Source organism: Mandrillus leucophaeus, unplaced genomic scaffold, assembly GCF_000951045.1.
Source record: "Mandrillus leucophaeus isolate KB7577 unplaced genomic scaffold, Mleu.le_1.0 Scaffold288, whole genome shotgun sequence".
Classification (NCBI taxonomy): Eukaryota; Metazoa; Chordata; class Mammalia; order Primates; family Cercopithecidae; genus Mandrillus; species Mandrillus leucophaeus.
In genome coordinates, this window is record NW_012103009.1 from 903,574 (window position 1) to 910,002 (window position 6,429).

The window sequence follows — 6,429 nt, forward strand, 5'->3', positions numbered from 1 at the left end:
TAGACTGAGTGTCACTCACTGCCTCGGATTCCACACTAGACTGAGTGTCACTCACTGCCGCCGATTCCACACTAGACTGAGTGTCACTCACTGCCGCCCACCCATGTGGCTCCCCAGGTTTTGCAAATGCCCTGGAAACTGTTGAGATGAGGGAATCCTGGGTAAACTCTCTGTAAATCTAAACGTATTCCAAAATAAAAAATACTTGGAAAGAGGTGTAGCCACCGGTAATACCCGCTCCACAATTCAAGGAACAGAAGTGGGCCGAGTTTTATTTTTCAATGCTCCACCTGGGCTAGGAGCAGAAGTCCAGGTCTCCATCGGGAGCTCCCCCCACCCCCACCCCAATCCAGACAGCCTGGGCTTCCCCATTCCGTCAGTAGAGGGTCAGCTTTTTTCAAGAATGGAGCGGCTGTGTTGACCACGGGATGCACAGTCCAGCGCCCCAGCTCAGTGGCCGCCCCAGGGGGCCTGGACTCTGGGGGTCCTGCTCTGCTTTGAGGGTGCCAGTGCCACCCTATGCTCCCTCAGCTCCCACGCCTTTAGTGCTGGGGTGCCGGGCACCTCCTGCCTCACCCACGGGCTGTCTGGGAGCAGCCTGTCCCACAGGACCCTTCTGCCCCCAGGAACCTGGCCACAAGTCCTCGTGCCCCTCTTTGGGCACCCTTGATCATGTTGGGCTGGGGATGATAACAAATCAGGAGTGCAGCTTGGACCCCGGCCATCCAGGGCCTGTTCACTGCACTGCACGCCTCCACCCCCCACCACCAGCTCAGCCTCACTTCCTTCCAAGTCCATGAAATTGACCTCTACGAGGCCCCCCAAGCACCCCTTGGATTTATAACCTGAACCCCCCACACTCTCTGGACCCCTCTTGCTCCCTCTGTTATTTTCCCACCTCTTTATTTTAGTTGCATAAAATATAAGTTGCTGATTTCCCAGGTTTCAAATTGTTCTGTTTCCCCCTTCTCGGAATGTGAGCTCCCGGAGAGGCAGGGATGGTTCGGTTTTCCTCTGTTCATGAGTCCCAGCACCTAAGCAAGCCTGGCGCATAGTAGGTGCTCTCCCAAGCAAGCCTGGCACATAGTAGGTGCTCTGCTAGTGTCCACTTAACAAACGCACAAGTGGTTGGGGGACCTGGGGCCTGAGGGTCCACAGAGATTCAGACCACACTGTTTACTAAGTGACCGCCACATGCCAGCCTTGGGCCAGGCCCCTGACACTGAGGAGGAGCCGGGATTGAGGGCAGCCCAGGAACCCCAGGAGTGAGGGACAGGGCAGGAGCAGGACGGGCTGGGGAGGGGGTGCCCTCAGTCACTCACCCCTCTCACTGTTCTGTCCCCAGGGCTTTACCTGCAGGAGCCACAGGAACCGTGAGTACATCTCAGCCCTGGGGGTTGCTCAGGGCCTGGACTCCCCACCCCAGGCCACCAGGGCCGCTTTGTCCACCGTGGCAGGCAGGTCTGTCCTGCACTGTCCCCAGCAGCTGGGGTTCCCTTCTGGGCAGGGCAAACCACCATCACTCATCGATGTGTGTGTGACCCTGGCCACATCCAGGCAAGGCCGCCCCGGCTCCTGGCCAGAGGTGGGCCTGCCAGAGAGTCCCACGTCTCCACTTAACACACAATGCCTCTGCCTCGTTGCGTTCCAAACCTGCGGCCCGGCTGACAGCCCAGCAGCAGCAGATGGAAAACCCCATCTCTTCTAGCAAAGTTTTTTCCCCGTGTAAAGTGATCCCTACTGGGCCTTTAACAACTACCTTGATTTTCTTTGTAAACAGCGTATCTATTTATAAAAGGGCTCTGAGTGATGCAGACGCTATAAGGAAGAAAGTTAAAGCTCAACGAAAAGCCTCCATGTAGAAATAAGCAGTACTTACCTAGACCAACATTGCTCTGGACATTTTGGGTTTTTTTTTTTTTCTTATTTTTGATTTTTATAAGCATAGACATGAGGTCTTTCTGTCTTTGGTTGGTCAACCAAACCCAGGCTATTCTCAAATTCCTGGGCTCAAGCGATCCTCCTGCCTCAGTCTCCCAAAGTGCTGGGATTATGGGCATGAGCCACCGTGCCTGGCCTGTTCTAGACATTTGTGTAGCCAAATATACAGATATTTGCAGGATAAACAGATAAAAAATATTTTATAGAAATGAAATTACCTTATGTCATTTAAAGTATTTTATTTATTTTTACTTGAATTTAACAGAATAGATGGCTAAACTTTAATTAAATGTTTCTTTGCCTCAAGGACCTCTAAGTTTAGGGGAGGAGATTAGACCAGCCTGGTCCCAGCGCAAGGATGAAATGCTAATTCACAAAGTGGACGATATTAACAAACAAACAACAAACGCAAAGCATGGCCAACGCGGTGGTCACACCTGTAATCTCAGCACTGTGGGAGGCCGAGGCGGGCGGATCACCTGACGTCAGGAGTTCGAGACCAGCCTGGCCAACACGGTGAAACCCTGTCTCTACTAAGAATACAAAAAAAAAGGCCGGGCGTGGTGGCTCACGCCTGTAATTCCAGCACTTTGGGAGGCCGAGGTGGGTGGATCACGAGGTCAAGAGATAGAGACCATCCTGGCTAACATGGTGAAACCCCATCTCTACTAAAAATACAAAAAAAATTAGCCGGGCGTGGTGGCTGGCACCTGTAGTCTCAGCTACTCGGGAGGCTGAGGCAGGAGAATGGCGTGAACCTGGGAGGCGGAGCTTGCAGTGAGCCCAGATTGCACCACTGCACTCCAGCCTGGGCGACAGAGCGAGACTCCGTCTCAAAAACAAAACAAAACAAAACAAAAAAAGCTGAGCATGGTAGCACTTGCCTGTAATCCCAGCAACCTGGGAGGCTGAGGCAAGAGAATCACTTGAACCCAGGAGGCAGAGGTTGCAGTGAGCCGAGATTGTGCCACTGCACTCCAGCCTGGGCGATAGAGTGAGACTCTACCTCAAAAAAACATAAATAAGTAAAAAAATACAATCCCGTTTAGTATTTCTAATAGATTTCCTATTGAGTCTCCTTTTTTAAATAGCTGATCACATATTCTGCAGCTAATGACAGCTTGTAAAACTATGCATTGGGTGGAGGGTGCGGATCTTGTGGAATTGGTTCAGATCTCCAGGGCAATGTTGAAAGAGGGAATTCCTGTCTGAGTCTTGATATTAATGGTATATTAATGGTAATGATTCCGAAGGTTTACTGCTCAGTGTTAAGTTTATTGGATGTTTGCACTAGATGTCCCTGATCTAGACAAAGAGGTACCTTTCTTTTCCTAGCTTGCTAAGCATTCTTTTATCATGAATAGGTATTAAATTTTATGTAAAATGTCTGCATCTATGAAAATTATCATATAGGTTTTTTACTTTAACCTCCCCCACCTTTTTTTTTTTTTTTCTTTTTTTGAGACAGAGTCTCGCTCTGTTGCCCAGGCTGGAGTGCAGTGGTGCAATCTGGGCTCACCGCAACCTCTGCCTCCCAGGTTCAAGCAATTCTCCTGTCTCAGCCTCCTGAGTAGCTGGGATTACAGACATGTGCCAACATGCCTGGCTAACTTTTTTTGTATTTTTAGTAGAGACGGAGTTTCACCATGTTGGCCAGTCTGGTCTCGATCTCTTGACCTCATGTTCCGCCCACCTCGGCCTCCCAAAGTGCTGGGATTACAGGCGTGAGGCACCGCGCCCAGCCCTAATCTGCTCTTAAAAATCACCCATTGCATTTTAATTCTGTTGCGGTGGTTTTGTTTCTAGGAATTCCGTTTCTCTCAAGTGTGCCCGGTCCTTCGTCACAGCCTTTCCCACTGCCTGTATTTTCAAGCCTGTTTTTTCTCCTGCTTGGCCTGTGGCTGGTCACTGGAGGACACCGTGGGCCCAGCCTCTCTGCAGCGTCACTCCAGGCTCTGCTTCCTGGAGTGCTTGTTTACCTTCAGTGGCTCAAAGTCCCAGGATGGAGGGCCTCCCGGGGGTTGGATTCCCATTGTTGCTGGGTGGCGCCAGGAGCAGTGCCTGACTGTCCGGCCGTTTAAACCAGATTCACAGGTTGAATCTGGTTTAGACTCCAGCAGCTGGGTCTTCCTGGTGGGCCCAGCCTGGGCTGTGAATCTGTACTCGGTTTTGGGCTTTTGGGGAGCGTTCTACTCTCCGCTACTCCACTCAGCGACTCTGGAACTTTCTACTCCCCGCTACTCCACTCAGTGACTCTGGGCTTTGGGGAGAGGATCGGTCCAATTCTCACTAACCCAGGTCAAGGCCCAGCTCAACCTGGGGAAGTTCTCCCTCACCATGTGCTGGGGCCTCCCCACAAAGCCCTCAGCTCCCACTGGGTTAGAAACCCTCCCTCCATCCCCCATCCCTGTAAAGCAACCTCCTATGCCCCGCTTTCCTCAGCCCCCTATCCTGATACGTTTCGCAGCTCTCATACCTTTCTAGGAAGTTTTTTAAAAAAGTATGTTTTTTCTCCAGCCTAATTAGTACTTTTCAGCAGTTGAGTCGGTGTAAATGGCCTGGTCTCCCATATTAGGGAAGTGTAGTCCCAGCGTGTTTTAATTTTTATTTTTGTTATACTGTATTTTTTTTTTTAAATTTTTCGACAGGTGTGGGGAACAAGGTTTTGCTTTGTTGCCCGGGCTGGAGTGCAGTGGCGCAATCTCGGCTCATTGCAACCTCCGCCTCCCGGGTTCAAGGGATTCTCCTGCATCAGCCTCTCCAGTAGCTGGGATTACAGGCTCCCAGCACCACTGTGCCCAGCTAATCATTGTATTTTTAGTAGACATGGGGTTTCACCATGTTGGCCAGGCTGGTCTCAAACTCCTGACCTGAAGTGATCCGCCTGCCTCGACCTCCCGAAGTGCTGGGATTACAGACGTGAGCCACCATGCCCGGCCCAGGTGTTTTTAAACACACACAGTTGTCCTCAGCCTCCTCCTCTGTCAACACCAGTTTGAATTCCCAATTCCCCACTGTGTTTCCCATTCTCCGCGCTCGCCGGTCCTTTCCGTAACCGATTTGTTCCTGTTGAGGTCCCTTCTCCTTCCTGGAGGAAGCACATCTGTCAGGCACTCTTCTGGTAAAGTCTCTGGGTGTTATTTATGTGCCTTATTTTGGATGAGGCAAAACATTTATTTCTAAGAGTTTATGATGAATTGTAGTTTCACAGCTTTTTCCACACAGTAACAATGAATTCTGTTTTGTACCACACTAATCTTGTGTGTTTCTGCTTTACTCACCCTTCCTTCCACACAGCCTCCTCTTCATTTTGTCAGCTTAGTTGGGACAAGAGCCTGTTCTTATTTTTGTACATTTTATTTCTCAATGAGCAGCTTCTCCTCCTGCACCCGTTTCACTAACTCTGTACATGTCCTCATTTTCCGTGCTCAACGTGAGTCCTTCTCCTCTGTGGCTTTACCATTTTTTTTTTTTTTTTAACTTTCTGGTTTTGATTCCTTTCTTGGTTGTCTGGAATAAGTCTTTGTCTTTTTTCTGGAAAGGGTCAAAAGATGCAGATTTCTCATTTCTTGCATGAAGGAGGTTGTCTTTTTTTTTTTTTTTTTTTGAGATGGAGTCTCACTCTGTCACCCAGGCTGGAGTGCTGTGGTGTGCTGTGCTCACTGCAACCTCTGCCTCCCTTCCTCTCCTACCTCAGCCTCCCGAGTAGCTAGGACTACAGGTGCGTACCACCATCCCCAGCAAATTTTTGTATTTTTAGTAGAGACAGGGTTTCGCCATGTTGGCCAGGCTGGTCTCGAACCCCTGACCTCTGGTGATCTGCCTGCCTCGGCCTCCCAAAGTGCTGGCATTAAAGGGGAGTTGTTGGCCGAACACACACGGATGACAACATAGACACCGAGTTCTAAGGCACAGTCATTTCTCTGAAGATTGCTGCATACCAAGCCCCAGGGAAGATCCTCCAAGGGAAGGAAACACCAGCCTTGGGGACGAAGCTCTCCTCACTCCCCTCAGTCCCCGCCCCGCTCCCTAGCACAGCCTGGCTTTTTATCCCCAAACCATCCGGCTTTATTTTATTTCTAAATTTTCAATTTATAGCTATTCTTTGCTAGTATATAGAAATACAGTGTTTGGGAGGCTGAGGCAAGTGGATCACTTGAGGTCAGGAGTTCAAGACCAGTCTGGCCAACATGGCGAAATCCCGTCTCCACTACAAATTAAAAAATTAGTTGGGTGTGGTGGTACGCATCTGTAGTCCTAGCTACTCGGGAGGCTGAGACACGAGAATCACTTGAACCTGGGAAGCAGAGGTTGCAGTGAGGCGAGATCACACCGCTGCATTCCAGCCTGGGCGACAGAGTGAGGCCCTGTCTCAAAAAAACACAAAACATGGCCAGGTGTGGTGGCTCAAGCCTGTAATCCCAGCACTTTGGGAGGCCGAGACGGGTGGATCACGAGGTCAGGAGATCAAGACCATCCTGGCTAACA

General features: G+C 50.2%; 1 protein-coding gene across 1 annotated transcript in view; it reads left to right on the forward strand.

Annotated features, from left to right (window-relative positions):
• IL17REL (interleukin 17 receptor E-like) overlaps positions 1 to 6,429 on the forward strand; it is a 23,428-nt gene that overhangs the window by 5,899 nt on the left and 11,100 nt on the right. Inside the window, exons 2-3 of the mRNA XM_011985610.1 lie at positions 912 to 992; positions 1,346 to 1,373. The gene's annotated coding sequence lies outside the window, so the exon portion shown is untranslated. The remainder of the gene's footprint in view (positions 1 to 911; positions 993 to 1,345; positions 1,374 to 6,429) is intronic.